Below are 22,707 nucleotides of genomic sequence, written 5' to 3'. Positions count from 1 at the left end.
CCCACTGATATGAGAAGATTCACTGCTCTTAGGCAAAACCCATTAGCTGTGTGTGTTTCTTCAAGGATAAATAAACTAATCACAAAGCTACTGGTTTGTCCTGACCTAAACCTTAACTCAAGCAAAAGAAAAACCAACTTTCCAAAGACAAGGCTGTAGGTGAGCTTGTGCCCATAGGCAACACCTGAAAGAAGGTTACTCCTGCAATAGAGCTCTTCAGGTACTGCAGCTCATCTGGGTACACTCACTCACTCTTCCTCTACTCAGTCCACTTTGTAAAAAAAAAAAAAAAAAAAAAAACACAGAAGAGATCCAGAAGTATATTTATCCCTGCACCATAAATGCATCTACCATTAACTTAGAGAATTCAGAGTACTTTGCGCAGATGAAATCCTATGTCTCAGTAAAAGCCAAGATCCCCTTCCTTCCTCAGCCTTTGCTCCTGTAAGCTGAAGCCATGAGGGTCAACAACCAAGTTCTTACTAGAGCTACTAACGAGAACCAGAAACCCAGGGCTTGGACATACCTGCAACAGGCATCCGCTGTGCTGTTTGAACATAGTCTAAGGTCTCATCCTAAAAAACAGATTAAGAAAGTCAGCCCTGCCACGGAATTCTTACTCAACTTCACCTGACTCTAGTGCTATAAATCAATGGACTTTGAAATACATCCTTTATGAACAATTTCTTTTTACCTACGTAAAGTCAGAAAATTCACATAACAGTTTCAAGAAACCAGTTATTTAGCACAGTCTATCTGAACTACCGATTTATATCTTTCAGTCTGATCTAAAAATGGTCAGTATAGTAAGATGCCATGAACTGGTCATTATATTTAGATGCCATTTTTAGCTTTGAGTTGCTTGTGGATGAATTGGTGAGCTGAGTGATATTTGATTTTTCAGTTTGCAAAAATTGAAGGACACTTAGAGTGTGAATTATATTGCATTATGAAGAAAATAATAATAATTTAAAAAGCAGGTCAAGTGTTCACTAGTCTTAATTTCAGTCATTTAAACAAAGTTATCCTCTGAACAATATTTATTTTCCTATTAAAAAGTAGACTTCCCTGCTTGTATTTCCATATCTCACACATACTCTACTATTCTTTAAAAAAAGAATACAAGATCCTCTATTAACAAAGCTAAGAAATAGAATTCCATCATGGATGCCAAATGCAAGAATATATACTCATCAGCCCAATTACTGTTTCAATCACAGCTGAACACTTCACTACTTTCTAGGAGGGCACTTTTCACCATTACAATCTTGGTAGCATATCTGGTTGTTTAGAACAAGGACAGTTTCTAAGACATGGAAAAAACACAGCAGAAAGTATTATTAAACAAATACTTTGAAAAGCTCGTAGCATAAAACATCCTGCAAATCCTACACATACCCATACAAACAACTGAAAATGCCTTGGCTCTTGGCCCTTCAAGTCTTTTCTAACCCCTCGCTTTATAAGCCCCTAAATTTTGCCTTTTATTTTAGGGCATCAGATAAATACACCTGGTATTTGCATAAAAAACTGGTCCAAAGAGCAAAATGTAACTCATTAATACATCAAAGGTAAATCTGAGCACTACCCAAAAGCAACTGATAAACTTCTATTTACCAATGTGTAAGTGAAATATGGTGCAAATTAGGGTCTGAATTAGGTCTGAACTGGAGTTAATCAAAGCTTACATGAACATTTCGTGACTGCAGTTAACTTGAAATGCAAAGCCATTAGGGGCCTCAAAAGCTGACCTAAGTAAACTGACTTTACAGTCTGAAAAGAATTAAAGGTGAACTATATTTGCAAGAAAAAAATCTCACGTTCCTAATTTTGTGCCAGCAGTTCATACAGTATGCATAATATTTAAACATGCTCTAATTCTTATGTGTCAAAACAATCATGTTCATTAATATTTCCATTGCGCCTGGACTACTTTCAATGTATAATTTTATAAGAACCATCCCCTTGCTACTTGGTACATCAAGGAAACCAAAAGAAATGAGAATCAAAAACTACAAGCACTATAATGCAAATTACATATTGATACAAGCAGTGCTTAACTGAACCTGTTCAGAGACCTGAAGTAGACAAAAAAAACACTCCAAAAACTAACAGCCTCGTGAAGTACTGCTAATCTTGGACATCATTTTCTACCAGGGAGAGAATCCATTTGCCCTCAGGGAGTTAAGCCTTATTTCCCCTCAGAAATATAATCCTCACCCCACCACAGCAGGACAAAAATGCAGTTGCTATTATTTCAATAGAGAAGAAAAAAACTGGAAGCGTTTTGGTGACTTTAAGTAAAGCTCTCTGCATTCTCTCTGGTTTGTTAAAATGAGATTGTTCAAATAGAAAAGTCAACAGAACATCTGAGAAAGGAAAAAAATAAAGGCAGAGCATTTTGAGGAATATTAGACAGGTCTTTACTACGGAATTCCTCAGGCTCGCTTATAGTTTTTATAAGCTCACTGATAATGCTTCAGACTGGCTGCACTCATCTGAGAAATCTTAAGTATCATTCATCTTTCTATCCTCATTGGCAGTAAACATTAAAATTAGGGAATGATGGTAAATTGGAGAAAAGTTTGTTTAATTTCAGCTAGACTTGTAAGCTGGCATTAGAACAAACCCATCAGCACAGTATACAAATGAAAAGATCAAAGGCCCAAAGATGCTTTAGTTAGTTGGGCTGTATGTCCTGCACACCCTGAGTGAAGAAGACAGTGAAGAAGGATGTGCAATTCCTCAGTTCTGGATAACAGCATGGGAACAACGCTGTGCAATAGACTGCAAGCTGGAGAGCCACAGAGCAGCTGATTTGGGAATTTTTAGAGGGAACTTCTTAAATAAATGTGAACCTCTACTGCAGACACTTCCACAGCCTGGAAAAACTCCACCAAATACTGAATTATTTAGGACTTCTTTTCCCTTTATCTTTATCCCTGAGCTTTTAGATGTTGGCCGTCAAGATCTGCAGCATAAAGCACCAGCTATTCTGCCTTCTGCCCTTCACATTTAAATAGCTGAGCCAAAAACCTCTAACATAGAGATAGACAAAACTGCTGATAAATGGTTTATCACCGCACCCCATAACACACACTTCTCAGTCCCAGCCTGACTGCCAGCTGCCCAATAAAACTGAGTCAGGGTGGCACACGTTGAACCGATTCTCTGCACCTCTGCTGCTTTCTTTGGTCAAAAGCATTGGCTGCCTGCATGTAGGGCGCAGACTTCTGAGGCAGCTTAAGATGCTTTCTGTTTCTAGGAACTTTTATACTTGCTCCTTCTCTCTGGGGGTTTTCAATTGTTCTTTGTTTAATCTACAATGAAAATCATCTAAATTGAGAGCTTCTTTTTTTTCCTACAGATAAAAAGAAAACACAACAGAGGCATGACCTTCACTTGCGGGGTTTGCTACACACATTCCAGGCAGCTCTGATCATATTTCACAACCCTGGAAGTGATTGTGATGTCCAGAACACTGAATTATGTCATTAATTAAGGAATCGGGCAGGAGGTAGCTGATTATAAGAGAGAGAGAATCTGTACTTACACAAAACTATTTTCATAATCAGTGATGATAGAAAGGGAAATAAAGAAAAATTACCTTGTGCTTAATACAAGTGTTCTGGTATATTGTTTTTAGATATTGCTATGTATATAGAAGATGCTATTTAGCTTCAGCGGTCAGCCAAAAGCAAAACAGGTTTTAATAACCTTGTTTTCCATGGGGGAAAAAAAAAAAAAAAAAAAAAAAAAAAAGAGGAGAGGGAGGGCATGAAAATATTTTCCTTTGGACAGTAAACTTTCATAGCTTTAATTTCTCTCGAAGTACATGAGGAAGAAGTAGGATAAGAGCCATAATCCATTTAAATGTTCTTTTTTAATGTTGATTTTACCTGAAATTCAGTGTGCAGCACATGCAAGAGCAAGAATACCATTTACTGGAGTATCAGAGATTAGTTCATTAATGGGTTCGAGCAACTGGCCATGCATCAGCATAACATTAGAGGCTAACTGATTTCCCTCTGTAAGCCACTTATACAACTGAGCATTTGCAAATCATCTGAAGATGCATGTCAGAGAGAGAGATGACAGTGTTAAAGAAATACATTTTTCATTTATTCTATTAGTAATACACACTACTGAATACGTTAAAGTGCAGACAATAAAAGAGATACATTTTTAAAGCAGTTTGGCAAGCCAGAACACACATTATTTAGAATGGGAATTTTGTTTTTGTTGTTGTTGTGCCCCCCATCCCATAAGACACTATTCCAACATTTCACAGAACATCGGATTTGGTGACATTTGGTTTTGCCAAATTCTCTGCAGATTTCTACAGGGATTTTCAAATAGACATCTGACTTTTTTCTTAGCCACATTAAAAAAAAAACCACTCTCATGGATATTAAGCAAAACAGTCAGAGGTGGGTATGTGCTTAAATACCTGACTGAATCAGAGCTGTACAATGAGGAAATTACAGAGGTTATGCAAACCAGACACTGCTGTGCCTTCTTAACCTGAAGGGCAGACGGGTCAGTGCATATTATGCACATATGCCAGGCAGGATTTGTAAGTGGCCACTGGGTAAACCTCACAAGCCCTCAAAATGTCCATGGTTTTAAAAACAGAAGAGTGGTTTGGCTACAGACAGCTTCCTATCTCAGTCAGTACTTTTGCTTAAATTAGAGGCAAGAGAAATACATGAGATTGCAGCAATCTTTCATTCCTAAATGAATGAAAATATTGTATGCCAGCCCATCCTTCAGAAGACTGTGTTGCAAAGTGATCTGAAAACAATACTGAGCAGCACTTTATCACATAAGAAGCCTGTGAGAGCAACCTTCAGAAAGTAAAAGAAAGCAGCTTCAAAACCATCAGGAAGCAAGAGTAAACATTTCAGATACTTGATTATTCCAGTAGCAAGAACCAAGCCAATAAAACTGGTACATTAACTAAGACAACAACCTGAGACTACACCAAACCCCATAATGAGAACACAGAACAGCTCTGAATGTTAAATTTTAAATCAGTTCCAGCTGTACTTAGATCAAAAATAAAATAATTAACTGATTTGCTTGCAAGGTATAGCCAATAGCACTGTTTTCAAGGACTTCACAAAATGTACACATTGCTACAGCATGCCCAAATAACCCATGAAGGATTCATGGGAAGTCAAAATTTATACTTCGAGGAAACTTCTGCTAGGAAAAGCTAGTAATTTGCATTTTAAAAATGAAAGTCCAAATTATCTTTTGCAGGCATTTCAAATTCTAAGCCTATTCTGAGAAGAAAAAAAAACATTGCATTGCTAGATTATTAATGTTAATATTGAACTATTTTTCCACTGGATTTCAACATATATTTTTGGGGGTCTTTTGTTTTAGTCCACCTGAGAAACTTCTATTCCACTGTCTCTTTGCTTGAAAGATGTGGAGCTCTGGAGAGGGAGACTGAAGCAAAGGTCTTTGATATCTTTGTGCTATCACCTGCAGTGTGCAGCAGCAGGGAGCGAGCGCACACAGCAGCACCAAGCCAGCTTCTAGTCTGAGAATCCACTGCCAAAACTCCACAGCAACAGAGAGGCAGTGATTTGGCTGAGAGAGTAGTTCAAGTACCACTGCGGCAAGGCAGACCTGAGGTGGGAAAGCTCCCAGCTGACAGGCTTCCCGTGCAAGCAAATCTCATTCACTCCATATACCAACTTCCTTCTGTCTGTATTTACATTTACATTTTTAAAGTTACTTTCTAACCATATTGCTGTAAGTGAGACAAAACTGCACTGAATCATAAAGCATCTTCCCAGCTTTGTTTTCATTCAAGCTTGTTTTCTCTTTTCATTCCAAAACCATTTTGCCTCAGGAAATTTTCTTCTTCTATCTACACTCTCAAGTAACTAAGCCTATTTTTGTAAGGCTAAAAAAGTAATATTCATCCATTTTTAAATACTGACTTATTGACTATGGATTTTGGCTGTTTTCTTTTCTTCTATCACCCCACTACCACAAATACAACCTGAGCAGCTGCAGATGAATTAAAAAATAATTAAATTGGTTTAGAGAGAAAGAATAACGTAGGGTAGTAAAGTGAACTTTGTATTTCTCCCTTCAGCATCACTAGTTACCAATATACAGCTGCTCTCTCACGTAAAAAAAAAAAGTTAAAAAGTAATTGATGAGAGTTAAAAGCACACCCCGAAGAAATCCAATACTGAACACATATTTAAAGCATTTTTCCATATACATCCATAATAAAGAATTTGATCATGTTTACTAGTTTAAAAATAAATATGCACATTAGCCAAAAACAACTAATTGCGATTGCTGAATTCTACATAGCAGTATACACAAGCATTCTTTCACCAGACAAACGCAGGTTCCTCTTCACATTATAGCAAGCTATTCAAAGATTTCACTGGGAATCACAATACACTTCTTTTGGCACTTATTTCTTAAGGAGATTACACTAATCAAGCTTAACACTCTTCCTGCATATACATGCAGAATTAGTGTGCATGTACACATATGCAGGCTGGTGAAAGTAATACTGATTCCAGGAATAACATGCTTGTGGAATGCTCTTACCATTAAGAACAGTGGTATCAAGAACTCTGCAAACATGCCAGCAGATAGAAGTTACCACATTACAGTGGGCTGTTTCAGGCACAAATAAAGTATGCTATTATCTCATATACTACAGAACGCACAGAACTACAAACAGAAGTGTTTCAATTCAATACAATATGAAATAGTTCAAAATAAAATGAAAAGTGTCTGAAAACAAACCAACAAAATTACACAGAGGAGTTGTTAATTATGATTATTTATGATCATTCAGAACTGGCATCGTTCTAATAGTTTCCTTTCCAAATTTCTCTAAGTTACATCACTCCACAGCAACTCAAGGATCTACAGGACCAACTTCACAGCAGTTCATGACTCCAAGACGTGCCTAGCCTAAATCTGATTCAATCACTGTTATAACCGAGGGTGCAGTGTTTAATTTATTCAAAAATTTAAAGTAGGCAGTCAGTGATGGATGTCTCTCAAGGAGCATCACCGGGTTAGCAGTCAAAATATTTGCCACCACTGACCAGCTCTCCACTGCAAGCAATCAGCTCTCTGCCATTCTTAGAAGCAACAATCACCAAACAAAGTCATGAGTGTAATCCATTCAGTCCATCGCTACCTGCTACACTGAATATTTCATCAGAAATGACAAGACTTTCTTTTCCTCCCTCCCTCCCAACCCTGCTTTTTATATTTGCTCACTTGACAAGTTGTCACTGCCACATCACTGCCACGCTGGCTGTCCTTGAAACCTGACCTCTGCAGCTTTCTGCGCCCAGTGGTCATGCCGTCCCTGTCTCACTCCAACCATTTCTGACAGGAGACATGCTGATCTCAACAGCAAGTCCTGGCACCTGAGACACACTGGGATTACACAGGTAAATCAGGGTATTCCATGTTGTCTCCTAGCTAACAACAGAGGGAAAAACATGACAACTTGAACAACAGATCTTACATTCGCATATTCAAAAGATTCATCATGCTTTTACAAGCAGATGGGCAAGATTGTCTCTCCTTGCTCTGAAAGGGCACATCATACAACTAAAAAAAAAAAAGGAAAAAGAATACTTTACTTTTAATTTCAGAAGAATTAAAGGGTCAGTTGTTGAGAAACATGTTGGATTAAAAAAATTGGTTAAAAATAAGGTAAAAAAAGAACTTGTAATTGAAATTGCTTTAGACTTGTAAACATCTCTTATTAGATGGGTCTAGGTTTATTTATCTCACGTGAATCACGTGTGCCTAATAACAGGTACAATTTGATTCCACAACACAGCACAAACTACTTGAAAGTAGGTATATTTCTAAAGAAAGGAAAGGCTTCCCTTTAAGATGGCATGTTTTTAACTTCTTTTGAAATGTCTGTGTAGAGAAGAACGTGAAGTATTTTGACTGAAATAAATGCTTTCATGGAAAACAGTGAACCCTGGAGATTATGCCGATTCTTGAAGAACTTCATACTGTTTTAAGCAGGTGACAGTAATGTCATCGCCTGAGCTTTTTGCCTTCCACACTTGCACAACAAAAAAAGAAGTTTTACATTGGACAGAAAAGCTCAGAGCTACCCATGCAGACAGCACCTTAGCAGAGGCTACAATTAATGTACATCCAAGATCAGGTCCACTACTATTACCTTAAGGCCAATATGCCTTTTGCTGTGAAAAAGCCACAGCCAATGCCATACCTGAAATGATCAGCAGTTTGCATTTTATTTATATATGTATATATCCCTCGCAAGTATTTTAAACATCTACAACCACTATCAGTGTCACAGCCAAACTGAACCAGGCAATTTGGATATTCCCTGCACATTGGCACTGCTATTTATTCCAGAAGAGATCATAAAGGTCCTATGAAACAATAGGAGTATGTTTTAAGAGGAAGAAGATGAACATGATAGCATTTAAGTACTTTTTTTTCCCCTGTGAATGTACTGTATACCATTTCCCGGTTATCTTCTACCATTTCTAAATATTTATGGAAAGATCCTGGATACCTTTGAATCATTCATTCCTAAAATAATTTGAGCTCTAAATGCGACGCTGTTGGTGATGCTCAAGGGCTAATAGTGCCTACTAGAGACATCTGAGCTTCAAGATTATTTTTTAAATGTTTAACTCCAGAACAAATGTACTAATAAATGCACAGTTTGTCACAGATCTGTTATATTAATTATGACAGATCAAAATCACAGCCTTATGCTTGAACAAGAACATTAATGCACATGGGTTAGATAACATTATTTCCCTATGTCCCACAATAACCCCACTGCGTATTGATAAATATAGCAGCCATTCAAATTAAAATATCTAACATTACATCCTTTGGGATCTGTACACACTCAAGAGGGAATACACCCTTTTAGGCAGTGCTCACAGAACAAAAACATGAAAAGAAAAATTTTTTTTTCCTTTTTTTAATCTGTGTGCGCTTCAGACAACTGAAAGTGAAATGCATGCGTTCTCACTTGTCACAGATCTTCTACCTGCACATAGGTACTTGCTTTAGGTAGGCACTTCTCTATGGTCATCATCAAACCAACTTTAAAAACAGACAAATCTTTCCTGATTAGATGTAGAAAATTGTCTTTTTTTTTTTTCCCCTTCAGAAAACTAATACAACCCCGAGCAGGAAAATTCATCACAGCAATGACAAGTCCATAGGCTCAGGTCTGAAGAAACATCCAGATATTTCAAGTCAAATCAGAGTATGCAAGCACGCAGCAGCTCCACAATCCCAAATCTATGTTCAGGGATATGATAGCCAACAGAAGTCCCAAGCAAGTTTGTCCATGCAGAGACTGTAAGTTTCAGCCTTTCATCTTTCATGAAAGAAAATGTTCATTTTATGACAATTCACATTTGCTGTCCTGCTTAACTGCAGAGGACAACAGCTTTTGAGGTGGTTCACAAGCTCAAGAGAAATTAAACTGTTAGCCTTTGAGATTATGAATCCAGAGAGAACAGTAGAACTGGTGTTCACTTGTTTTTAACTTGAACCAAAACTCTAATAAAAGAGGGGATTCCTTTGTTAGCATCCCCTCTCTTACACAGAGTTAATACAACTCTGTAGGCACAGTTCTATTTGCATGTTTTATGTTGCTCTCATACAGGACACCTTTAGGAAAGAAGCAATTAACTTCCTGAGCTAGAAAGAGTTCATAGCAGGTGATGACATGCTAGAAGGTCCCCAGCCATGCCTTTGCTCAGAGATGCTTTTTGCAACCTGCTCAAATGGAAATCTAGAAGAAAAACATGAAAACTTGTATTCATTCTAAGTATAATTATCTGCCCGACAATCAACATAGCTTTAACGATCTTGCTTTAGCTTTATCTACTGTCAGTGAATCCGCAGCGATTTCAGAGTTAACAGAATTCCCAGAATTTAACCCTTCCTGCGAGTACTTCAAGATAAAGCAGAGTAATCAGTGCAGTACAACTGGCAACACTTAAGACAGTTGTGCCTGACAACATATGTAAGCAAGTAGCAGAAATGATGGCACTTGTCATAAATTACTTTGAAAGACATTTGTCACTTCTGTTCTGAAAGCCCATCTATCAGTGTGCTCCCTGAGCAAACGCAGTCAAACGCTGTCTGCAGAGTGCTTGGGGAAGCACTGCTGTCCCAGGCACAGAGGTTGCCTCCAATGCAACATTCTTACTGCACTAATGCAATAACTAACCGAAGCTTTCAGGTGGGCTTCTTTGCAGCCCACGCTTTTCCAAAAGCACATCCTTTCCCTACAGATTTAAGAAAATGTGTTCTTTTGAAGTTCTTGTGCTTGCAGGTCCTGAAAGTAGAATCTGCCACCACTCAGGTTATATGCTGACTCTGTCATATGGATAAAAATATAAATTCTAAGCTTCTCTGTCCAGCACAGAGAGCATACTCGTCACCACTTAGTTCTGCAAATTACAGGAGGAAAATAGGTATAAATACACAAGTAAATAAATAAATCACAAGCAACCTATCACATTAACCTATCTATTTTTAACTGATTAAGCAATCACAAAGCCAGCTATACCACCAACCCAGGTCATTAGCCAAGAAAGAAGTATCAATCATTAGAGAAGATCTAAAAGGAACATCATTAGGCTTCATGGTTTCAGATCCTCTTACCTTCAGGAATATGTAACATTAAATTTAAAGGAAAGGGGAATCTGGCTATTTCCAAGCAGAAATTTCAAAATATAGGAAGAATATTTACCAGAGAACTCTTACCAAATGTGTTTCAGGAGCTGAGAAGATTCTCAAAGCAAAATTCCTGAATATCTCAGGAACTTGGCTTGCAGCACACTCTGCTCTGTTGCTCTTTGTTTCCATAACAAACTTACATTTCTTAAGCTTTAATTAATGTTTGACATATTGAGCACTGATCCCAGATCATAACCTTTCCATACCTTTACAAATGTTCATGTCTTTTGCAGCAGATCATAAAGTTCAAGGGCATAAGTTGATGTACTGTGATTCAGCCATATGATTCATATGAATTCTGCTTTGCTTAACACAGTCAGGAAACCCTCCCTTCCCCAAGAGAAAAAGAGTTCAATTCATAAAATACTAATAGCTTCATTATGCATGCTCAGAGGCTGAGCTATGCTGGGGAGTGGAGAATGGCAGAGCTGGATCTGAAGAACAGTTACATGTTTATAAGTCCAGCTTCAAGAATACTGCAACAGCAGAATACAACCTGTGTTCAGAAAATGTGTGCAACTTGTCAGGTTTTCACATTTCAACTGAAAACATAACATAGATGCACTACAACACAGTCACTAACATTAATGCTTGAAGTCTTAAAAAACAAAGAGAGATTAATGGCTTTGAACTGATTCATTCATCTGAACTTCAAAACCTACTGCTCTGGAGGTCCCAACAACAGCAGACTCTGTAGGCAAATCTTAATAGCCTCGTTCAAGCTGAACTATCTGCGCTCATGACCTTTATTTGGTGTGCTGTGCTGGCTTAGCTATAGAAAGGCCAGCTACAAAACCTACATCACCTCACATGAAGAAATAAGTTAAAATCATTTAGGTAGCTCTGCCATTTTCTACCTCACCCTCTGGTTTCTATTTCCTCACTGTCTAGCAACAAGTTTCTGTCAGAAAACACATTGGTTTATAGAGTTCCACATCTCAAATTTTCTGCATACAGTGATTTTGCATTTCTCTACCAAAAAAATATCTAGCTAACGAAGCCTAAGAGCTAATCAGTTTACCAAGAGTTGCTGTAGGTCAAACTGAATCAGATTACAGTCCACAAATGCCTATTTCCAAGTGGGTGGAAGTGCTTCCAAGAAAGGAAAATTGATGGACCTCCAACTTCTCTCAGCAATCTCAAGCATATTGATGAGAGAAAGTAGAAAGAAATTGCTTGCCACCATAAAGTAGAGGTGCAGTTCAGACTCACACGTAAGGTCACATCTCAGCGTTATCAACGTGTACTTCAACTGATCTACACCCTCATAGTCCAAGTTTATTCCACCTGTCTAGCAAGCAAGGTATCAGCCCAGAAGGAAGAAATTTCATTTTAGGTTATTGTTATCTCTATAAAATTTTTACAATGCACTAAATGCAAAGAATGTAACAAAAATGCATGCAACAATTTACTCTACTTTTTTTATCCACAAATGAATTATTTTTTATAGAAGCACCACCATGACAGGATGTTAATAATACTAAATTTAATTTGTCTATTTTAAATCATTGCCATCTTTTATCAGAACCTATTAAAAATCCATGCCAATCTATGTAAACAGCTGCACTAAAGCATATATGCATGATGCAACTCAGAATATTCAAATTCTAAGCTAAATATGTGTAGCTCTAACTTTATGCTTATTTTCACCATTCTACACCAAATGTAAAATTACCCAGAGAATGCATCTGCACTGACTTTAATCTATTTCATTTTATGTTGATCAGTAGCTAAGAATACTCCACTAAAGAGATTTATCACATTAATTAGCTCTGAAATTACTCATAGTAATTAAGTATATTGTTCTCAAACTCTTTAGAGATTATTGGAATACTTTTGCTGCTTCTTAAAGGAAACAAATATTATGGGAAAGCCCTCTCCAGAAGAAAACTTTCTTTACTAATGATCTTTTATTTCTTCTAGGCTTTCCTACCCTTCCCTTTGTCCTGACTTAGACAGACTTGATGCTATCTTCCAGAACCGTAATGCAAATAAGAAAAATTTCCAAAACCTACATGCATTTTTGAACTGTGACTTACAGCATGTCATGCTACCACGGTGATCTTTGAACAACTCTTGTTTACGCGTGTAGCAATCCCAAACATCATACAACGCACTTCTGTACCTCCCATTGCCGTGTCACAAGTGCTGCAAGTACATAGGATTTCTACAAAGCTTTGCCGAATATTGTGGAGGAACTCAAGAGCGTGTGGTCCCAAAGGATAAAACATACAAAAGAAGAAAGATATTTGCATGGCTTATCATCAAATACAAGTGGGAGGCCTGACTGATCCAAAAAAAACCTTTTAGAAAGTGTAAAACCCAGCAGTGCTAGATATTGCTATGGTGTCTGCTCCCCCACCTCTCCTTGCTGCCTTTTTTTTATCCTTTTGTGAACAGCGCTGGCTTGACATCCCATTGGGCTGGTGCGTCATGTCCCTTTTTGTCAGCCTGTCACGTCACACAGTGTAATGTGGCATTTCTGTGTAACGGACTGAGACACGTCATGCCAATGACATGTCAAGCTTGTGAATTTCAAGAAGACACAGTTCAATGAAAAACATGGTTTTCTAACTGCCCTGGAGGTTTCAAATCTTAAGAAAAATAAAAAAAGACTTTCTTCTCCAGTGATTTTGCCACTGAAAAGCACATGTTTTTTGGTGTTACCCATGTGTAGATGCAGGTAGCAGCTATCTGAATATTTGGACATCTTTATTAACTGAATCTTAAATTGCTGATTCCGTTGGATAATTAGGAACTGTACAGAGGACGTCTGTATTCACTAATCTGTTTATTTTCAGTAAAATACATACACAGTGATAAAACTATTGCCATTTAATGCTTAGATAAGTCTAAATATGCAATTGCCATGACTCATCCCTAACACTTCTTATGTGTGTGTACGCTCTCAATGACTACAATGGCACGTTATACCTCTGCTTGGAGACTATACAATATATAGGGCACTGAGAGCATTAGCCCTGCCTAACCTCTACGCAAAACAAAGCCAGAATCTGTCTGCAACATTAAACACCTTATATTTTTTTTCCCCTAAAGTGTGCATTTTCCTAGAAGAAAACAACAGCTACTGTTATAATTAAAAAAAAAAAAAATTTTCAAGAAGTTCCTTAGGATAGCCAATTAGTTACAGATTAACAATAGCTCTCAGGCAAAACCAGTTTTATTCCAGAATGCACAACTGTTCTTAGCAAAAATTATCTAGAAATTGGATTTGTTACACAACTTCCACAGCTTTACAAGTCTTTCAGAGTTTAGCATAAATAACCTAAGTGAAAAGCATGACACAAAGATGCCTGCCTTTGGAACAGCTATTTTTAATAAGGTTATTTTTTTTTTAAATAATGAACGAGGCTAGTTGAAAATGCAGTAAAACATAAAAGCACAGTGCTTTTCAATATAAAATTTTTTTTCAATATAAAGCATCTTTATACAATAAAGAACTCTTTTGTTAATAAGAAAAACATTTTAGAGGTTTGTTATTTTATTTGTATCACAACATCTACCCAAACTTTGCACACTACAGGGCTAGTAACAGTGACCTAGGAGCACACACTCCATGCTCAGTGGCATTTGCTTAATACTCATTAGAACAAATCAGTCACAGCTGATTGGCACCTGGCCTGGGCTTCACTTCCCATGTGTAGCTGACCCATTTCAGAGAACTCTTAGCAGAACAGAAGTCTTCCCTCCTCTCACCTGCCTACCTATGAGCAGCAGGAGTCATGGTAGTTTCCTTGCTGGCACTCCCATTTCTCTTCCATTGGGAAGATGGAAGTAACTAGCAAGTTACTAGCCTCAGGTAGCACCCAATTCACTCTCCTTCCCTCCCACAAGCTTTCAACGATCAATTACTGTATTTACTATTATATTCTCAATTTCACAAATGCAATTTAAGACCTACCAAGTACCTTATGGTCCTTTAAAAGCTTTCTTTATAATAATATGTAACACCACTGCGGTTGCAGCTTCTTTATGGCATACCTGCTTTGACTTTCTTCCCTTGCACAGGCAAAGAGAAGGCCTCTCTGCGTCCCAAAGCCCCATTTCCCAAATGACTATGCTCCCAAAGAGAGCACAACCTCTACTCAAGCATCTTGGAATTCCCTGAGACACGTACTTGGTTTTACAAGCCTCAGCCCAATTCAATTCATGTACTATGGTTAATAAAATCTGCAGCCTTTCTTCTGTCCTACGACTACTTGGTAACAGCCTTTTATCCTTTCGTATTGAGATGGATGAAGTTATTTTAGCATGGAAGACATGCAAATACAAATCTAAAACAGAAAACCCTCAATCTTGTCCCTACCACTGATAAACCATTAACCTTCTCTCCTCTCCTCCCCCAAATGCCAATTTGTATATAAAAACAACCTCCAGGACTTAGACCTTGGGTGGCAGTTTTAAGTCTAAAATCAATTTTTGAGTTATAAACCCTCTGAAAATAGGGGTTTATAATGGAACCACTGACAGACCCGTAGCCATAGTGGCGCTAGCGGGCACAACTATAATATACGAATAAAACTAAATTACATCACTTGTCATCATTAAGAAAAATTTTCATCTCAGTTCTTCATTTGAAAAGCACTATAGTTAATGAATGATTACTGAGCCATGACACCTAAATGACTAAAATATAGGAATTATACTGAGGTCAACTCAAGTATTTTTTAAACCATGAAATTAAGAGATCTATTCGCTTTGGTATAGGATACCAGTCCTGGCTATTATGCTCCCTTGCAACACTGACTTTGAGCATAAGGGAATGGTATGTATTTCTATATTGGAGATTAAGGTCCCATGCAAATTTAAGACGTGAACACAAGATTGCCCAAGAGTGATGAAGCATAGGATTCTTTCGTATGTTCACAGATGCTTCCTTCAAGCATCTCTGTTTTCTTTCTACTCTTCTACATGTAACTAAATATGAAAACAAATAATATTTTATGGTAATAGAAGGCAGAAGTCTTGTTCTTTGAAAAACAAGATATTATTCAACATAAGGTTCAATAACTTAAATATAGTAACCCACATTTAAGTATACGAGATCCTTTTAGCTAAGACACTTAAAAAAAATTTTAAGGAGAGCAGGAAGTACTGTACTGTTATACAGTGCTCTGACAATGCCCTAAATATACTCTATATTTTGCATGATCTTGAATTAAGAAAGGCCTTATTTTCTACAATTTTAGACTCCTCAAATGGAAATACAAAGAGCCAACTGTAAAAAAAAAAAAAAAATTACCAAAAACTGCAGAAATTGCTTGCATGTGCATTGTTCCCTTAATTTGAAGCCATTTTGTACTTCCTTTTAACTACAAAAATTGAGATACCCTCATGAGAGGCAGAATGAGTTCAACTGTTCGGACAACACAAATAAATTAAAAAGTGCACGGTAAAGATACATAACAATAAAAAAAAAGTCAAATTTTATCACTGACATCCAAAGATTCCAAGTCTGTGATCCCTCCCCAGTTCCAAGTTTGCTCATGTTCTCACAGCACCAAGTCTGAGTGCTACTGATCATGAGATTTGTCTAACACTTGAAAACATGCCAAAACTAGGAAGAAAGTATGCAGGGTCTATGATTAGAACAAGCATCTGAGATTTGAGCTTTATGGATATATAAAGTAGTATCATGCTACTTACTTAGAGCGCCCTTATTTACCTTCCTGCATTTCACTGAGATTACATCAGGTTAGTAAAGATGACTAAGTAACTTCAGGATCTCAAAAGATCACTGCAAAACATTATTAACGATTTTAACCTCAAATGTCAAATACGCACATTTTCCAAAGTACGTAATTTCCAAATGCTACTTTAAGACTATGCTCTTCCAATGTGCAAAACTGTTACTATGTTTTGGAGACAAAAGTAAACGAAGTGAAGGTTACCAAATTGAAAACTAAACATGTAGGCTGCACATTGTCATCTACCTGGTTTGCTTGTATTGGCCACATGGCTCATGACAGTAATAGACGCTGATAGAGTCTGACCCGTTCTAAATAGATGGCATTTTGGATGAAAAAAGGACATAAAAGCTCTCTCTGCAGTCCGTGGAGATAGAAAAGGAGAGAGAGGGGCTTCTGACAGCTCAAGCAGAGGAGGAAAATTAGAAAGGAAAGCCAGCATCACTACCATATGTGCTCATAGCTCGTCAGGACAGCTGGCAAGAAACATTGCTCTTCTCTTCTTTACTTCCAGGGCTGTGATACATTTCTTTATATGGCTATCAATAATACTGAATGATTAATGCTAATGATTTATGTTAATTTCATTATAAGCTTTATTTGTTGCCCAGTGTTGAATTAAGCCTGTCAAATCATCCTTTTCTACATTGCTAATAATTCTTAAAATGGAAAGCTAAACATAACATCTGATCATTAATATGTTAATGCACCTGTTTCATATATAAATGAGGTAAACAAGAAAATGACTATTTGAAGATGATTCTGAGAGGAGTAGTTCAGGGATCTCGTACATACTTATTCTCAGTTACTTAAACACTGCCAGGAAATAAAGAAAAAAAGATTGCCTTCTGATAGCAGATTGCTTACCATCATTCCTTAAACAGGAAATAATATCTGCTGTTAGTATCAATATCATTGGTAGGTGACCAAACTCCCTGCTGAGGCACCCATTTTCCATCATCCTACATAAAGCTAGCTCTGAGTGCTCAAAACAAGTGGGAAGTTGACAAGATGCACAGGATAGCATTTAAGTATATTAACCAGAAAGACTACCTCCAGCTCAGATTCTTTCATGTTCCCTCCCATTTGTATGGGAGTCAGTCCCCAACTCCTCCTTATTGCGAGATCAGGTTTCTTGTTATCACCATCTTGGGTTAAAAGAAAGAAAAATAAAATTATGTTTCAGGAATTCTAACCCTATTCCCTGGCAACCTTAAAATCTATTTCTGTTAAATGCAGCTCATATTAACCTTGCCAAAAATCCAGCCACAGATGCCATACTGAGTACCTACCAGATGATAAGTCAGAAATGGACCATTCCGTGCCCAGTAGGGTCCCTATATTGACCAACCAGTTGTTGTAGATAGATAAAAGCCTCACAAACTCCAAAGGAGACAGCAATAGCCATAAAGCCTAGGAAACTCCTGGCACAGAAGGACCTGTCACACCTGGCAAGAGGCAGAGGAGGAAGGTTTACACAACCTTCACCACACATTCTGAACCCCTAGGAGATCTGAATCTTTACACAAACACTACCCTTTTTCTCAACACGTGAAGTCAGCTAAATCACAAAACAGGGAGAGAAATGTCATTTTCCTGTTTGCTTACAAGGATCTAGAATCTATTTTGAAGTTTGTCAGGTGTCATTTTTCACTGCATTTTTCTTGTCATTTCTATTATAGCTACTACCTTTCACCTGTTTGAGGCCTCCATGTACAAGGACTGCAAATCACTTCTGGATTATGAATTTTAGTCTCATAATCCAGAAATGAGGAATTGGCTTCTTACTTCATTTTGCTTATAAATTTACTTATGATTCACTACTAGTGCTAAGTGGCAAAATGCCTGTTTTTTTTTTAAATGCGCATACAAACTGCAGGACTTCAGAACAGTTTAAGCTTACAATAGAAGCAAAAGGCATTTGAGAGCAAACCAAGTATAAGTGCACATTTTGTGGAAGTATCTCAGAACTTTACCTGAGTATTACAAACTGAAATCTGAGCTTATGTAAATTTCCAGACGCTGACCCAGAGTGTCATTAACTTTGAGTCTCCTCTGGATATTCTTGTCACAGCTCATCTTTCATTAAGTTTCCTTTTTTTTTTTTTTTTTTTTTTTTTTGCAAGATAAGTTGTGGGGGAAGATAGAAGTGAATCGTTGAATCACAGAATAGAATCAATGATTCTATGATTCTGTAGAAGCGACTTCCCTCAGGGTTCTGTATGATTCTGTACAGAGACACTAAGATAAAAGAATAGAACTAGGATTCCAACTTTATAAGACCTGAATCCTGTAAACAACAAAGCCATCAAATACAAATTATATATTCATAGAATATAATTACAAACTTAAGAAAAATATATACGAACCACATACTGAAAACATGAAGTTCCTGTTTTTCTCTTGGTATCTATTATTTGCAGCTTTAAAACTACAATATACAGGTTTTGTGCAAAAAAAAAAAAAAAAAAAAAAAAAAAAAAGGAAATAGAATATTTGCTGCTCCTGCTTTTTATGATAGAACTATAGTTCTACCAGTTGGTCTGGGCTATACAGCTAACAAATGTCAAAACATATGGCCCAAACCATTTATCAAATAATCTACTCTCTGAATAGATAGGCACTATCAGCAATCTGGTATTGATCTTTACAGGCTACTGCTATTGTTCATCTGAGCATCCAGAATGCCAGCAAGAATTAATGAAAGAAACAAAACAGTGCATACCAAGCACAGTGCACACATTTTACCCCTTTATTTTTCAAGTTGGTTATAATTTATGTAGTTATCAGAAATCCGTTGCTAGAAACAAAGCACTCAGACAGGATAGAAGACATGATGGAAAAAAATCACTTCCCAATCATTAACTTCTGCACAGTTCCAGTATATTTACTTCTAGATCTCAACTGCAAGTAAGTTACACTAATCTAGCATGATAAATTCCTTGCAGTGTGTTATGCTGGCATTCACAATAGCTGAGACTGAGATGGCACTTTCATTAAAAGCTCCATTTCAGGGCATGTTTAATGTCTTGGACATTTCAAATTGCATCTGGCTGAATCTTGGCATACAGCTTGTCAGTCCAGATGCACAGTTTTTGTGGGTTTTTGTGGTTTGTTTTTGTTTTGTTTTTACAGAAAATTGTATAAATTGGTTGTAACATTCACGAGTTTCACTATGACTAAAAATATTAAATGTTAGTATTTGGGAAATTTTTATTTATTTATTTATTTTTCTTAAAGTAAAACGCACACATTTAGTTGTTCCTTTTTCAAATTTGCCTGCACGCTTCTCCTTCCAAAAGCTCTGGAAAGGTCCACAAATCCACCACACTATTCTCCTTCAGATTAGTCTTTAAAATTCTCTCTTGAGGATATACTATTTGACATACAGTATTTTGATTTGAATGACTACAATTTGAGAACGTCTACCCACAATGCAAAATCTTAAATATATGCATTATCACCATTTTCTCTTCATTGGCTCCTCTGCAAGCAACACTGCAGGATACAAAATATGGGAAAGCAAAGTAGCTATGAATTCAGCCATAGCTAACAATTATATCTATTGGATCTCCTTCTTAGGCAATACAGCAAAATACAACCACTCAAAACACCTACAATATACAAGAAAATCTAGCCGTCTTTTTGTAGGACTCAGAAATCAAAATCCACCTCCCAAACCCAATTCATCTTTTATCTCCAAAACCGGCAATTCTGACACTCCTCACTTCCCCATCTCTCTCATTCCAAAACTATTTCTTCAATACATCTTGTAGTAATTTTACCACAAGAGAAATGTGAGAGAAATGTATAAAGGAGACACAGAAGCGGGCAGAGCAAACAATCCTGTACTCAAAATCATTGCTCCAGCCACTACTTCTAGAAAAGAGCATCATCCAGTCTATTTCCTACAATCTTGCTGAAACAATTATGATCCTAACAGCACTTTTATATTAAAGAATTCACTGCACTGTTGTTGTATACAAGCATTCCAAGAATCCTTCACATTACTATTGCATAGAAGATTCCTCACCATCAGCTTCTAAGTTCAACCACCTCAATTCCACAATACAGACATAAGCTCAGAAAACAGCTAGATGTACAGAGGTACTCTTACGTATAGAGGATAATACAGAGGTACTCTTATGTATAGAGGATAATATCAAGTATAAAGGAATACAACAAAATCTGATATTGCTATTGACATGGGTCTGAATATTGCATGTTTCTGCGATGTTTCCCATTAACTACATGAGGACATGTAGTTGCAGGTTTCATCCAACTTTTGTTTTAAGATCTTTCTAATTTCCAGTGATTAGCATTAAATTTAAGTATGTCAGCATTTCCATTATAAGCCATATTCACAAGGGTTTATTAAGTTATTGGAAAAAAATTATTCTGAGGTAAAATTCAATACTTAGGGGTAAATTTTCAAAGCGCAGCATGGAGTTTTAGCTCCTGATCTCTGAGCAAAGTCAATAAGGAGCTGCAGAGCAGTACCCCTAGTCAATGCTTTGAAATTTTACTTCAAAGTCTCACCCCAGGAAGAAATTCTGTCACACACACACACACACAATCAATTTGACCTCTTTAAATCTGAAGAACTAATGTACTGTAACTACTTTCCATAAAGATTTTCACTGTTACCTAAATCTGCCTAGCCAATCATAAGCAACAGCTTTTGGGAAAGGGAAGCAGGATTAGAGAGGATATACTGTATTTGTAAAGGTAAAAGATTTATTTGTTGATTTAAGCAAAAAAAAAAAAACTAGCATGCAGTTGTGTTTCTGGCCTGGTCTACATACAAAAAAAAAAAATTTGTATTTCTTCATGCGTCAACATGACCACAGTAAATTGCATTTATTAAATGCAACATCAATAATCAATAAAGATGACCCTTTCTATTATCAAGAACCAGGCAAATGATTCAAAACCAGTAAAGTGGTAGACATTTTATACTGAATGATTTGAAGGGAAATACATTGAACATGAAGATGACCAGTGCTGTGGCATTGAAGGAAAAACATAATTATTCATTGATGTAAAGCAGCAGAGCTGGAAAGAACACAAATACAGCAGTAGATCCATTAACTGCATGACAAGAAGCAGCATTCACATCCACTTGCTAAACTGTTTTTGATTCTTTAGTACCAACACACAGAACAATCCTTACATTACGTTGCCACAGAAAACTTAAAACGTATTTTTTTCTTAATGTAGCTTTCTTCCGTTATCATCATAATAGAGCCATCACAGTTTTTGCAAACACTGTGTGGCCTCAAACACCTGGGTACAACCATTAAATTGGTCTTTTTTTTTTTTTTTTTTTTTTTTTTTTAAAACAAGAGGACATTTTAAGCCTCCCAAGAGATTTGTGTTGCCTGGCAAACTCCCAGAAGGAGCCATCTATTACTGCAAAGCCTTGCTTACATATGAGGGAGGAGGAAATGATCTCAGCTAACAAAGAGGACATATTTGGAACGATGACCAGAGAATGGCTGCTTCAAGGCCATAAAAGTTAACACTGTATACTGACATAGCATTGGGTGGAATTTAGGAGCTGATGAGGCTTAGAGAATGTGTGTTCATTCATTGCAAGTGGTTCCCTCCCCCCCCCCCTCCCCCCCCTTCTTCTGACACCAAGTTACAGCTTAAACTCTGTTTGAAATCTTTCCACCTGCTTCCAACTCTTGAACTTTATGCAAAAGGCCCAGTTTGCTTTGCAGAAGGGAAATACAAGATGGTAGGACAAACAGGACTCAAAAGCTTTGTGAAATATTCCCTTCTTTAAATAGCAAGAGAGGAATTGACAGATGTTTTTAATTACTGCCCGGCTTATCAAACACATCAACAAGTCAAAGACAGACAGATACTTTCTCATTCGCTTTAAGGTGAAAAATCAAGAATAAAATCCTTACAATCTATATTGTAACAGTCACGCTTAATAAGTCTTTTTTTAATGTTTCATTAATACCACCAATACACTGGCTACATCACTGAAATACCACATGGTGCTATCCTGTCATTTACCTCTGATTTGAAAGACCATAGAATGACTAAGCAAGAGTTAAAACGTCAATTTAATTTAAGGTGTAGTTAATTTCATGAGGATTTATTGATATATGTAATCAAACTAAGAAGCGGATACACCTTTAGTTTTGTTTGTGCCTTCATATCAAAAGAGCTTTTAGAGAATCAAAAATATTGTGGTGGATTAAAATATGGCATTTGA

General features: G+C 37.0%; 2 long non-coding RNA genes across 4 annotated transcripts in view; both read right to left on the bottom strand.

Moving 5' to 3' along the window:
* LOC122183175 overlaps nt 1–22,707 on the bottom strand; it is a 368,354-nt gene that overhangs the window by 323,799 nt on the left and 21,848 nt on the right. The window lies entirely within an intron of this gene.
* LOC122183176 overlaps nt 1–22,707 on the bottom strand; it is a 39,155-nt gene that overhangs the window by 2,066 nt on the left and 14,382 nt on the right. For both annotated transcript variants that reach the window (XR_006180131.1, XR_006180132.1), the window contains exon 2: nt 527–575. This is a non-coding gene — a long non-coding RNA (uncharacterized LOC122183176). The remainder of the gene's footprint in view (nt 1–526; nt 576–22,707) is intronic.

This window comes from Lagopus leucura, unplaced genomic scaffold, assembly GCF_019238085.1.
Source record: "Lagopus leucura isolate 7727_CA_CO unplaced genomic scaffold, USGS_WTPT01 Super-Scaffold_100017, whole genome shotgun sequence".
Lineage (NCBI taxonomy): Eukaryota > Metazoa > Chordata > Aves > Galliformes > Phasianidae > Lagopus > Lagopus leucura.
Note: the sequence above shows the minus strand (reverse complement) of the source record. Positions and strands in the feature narration are given on the sequence as shown.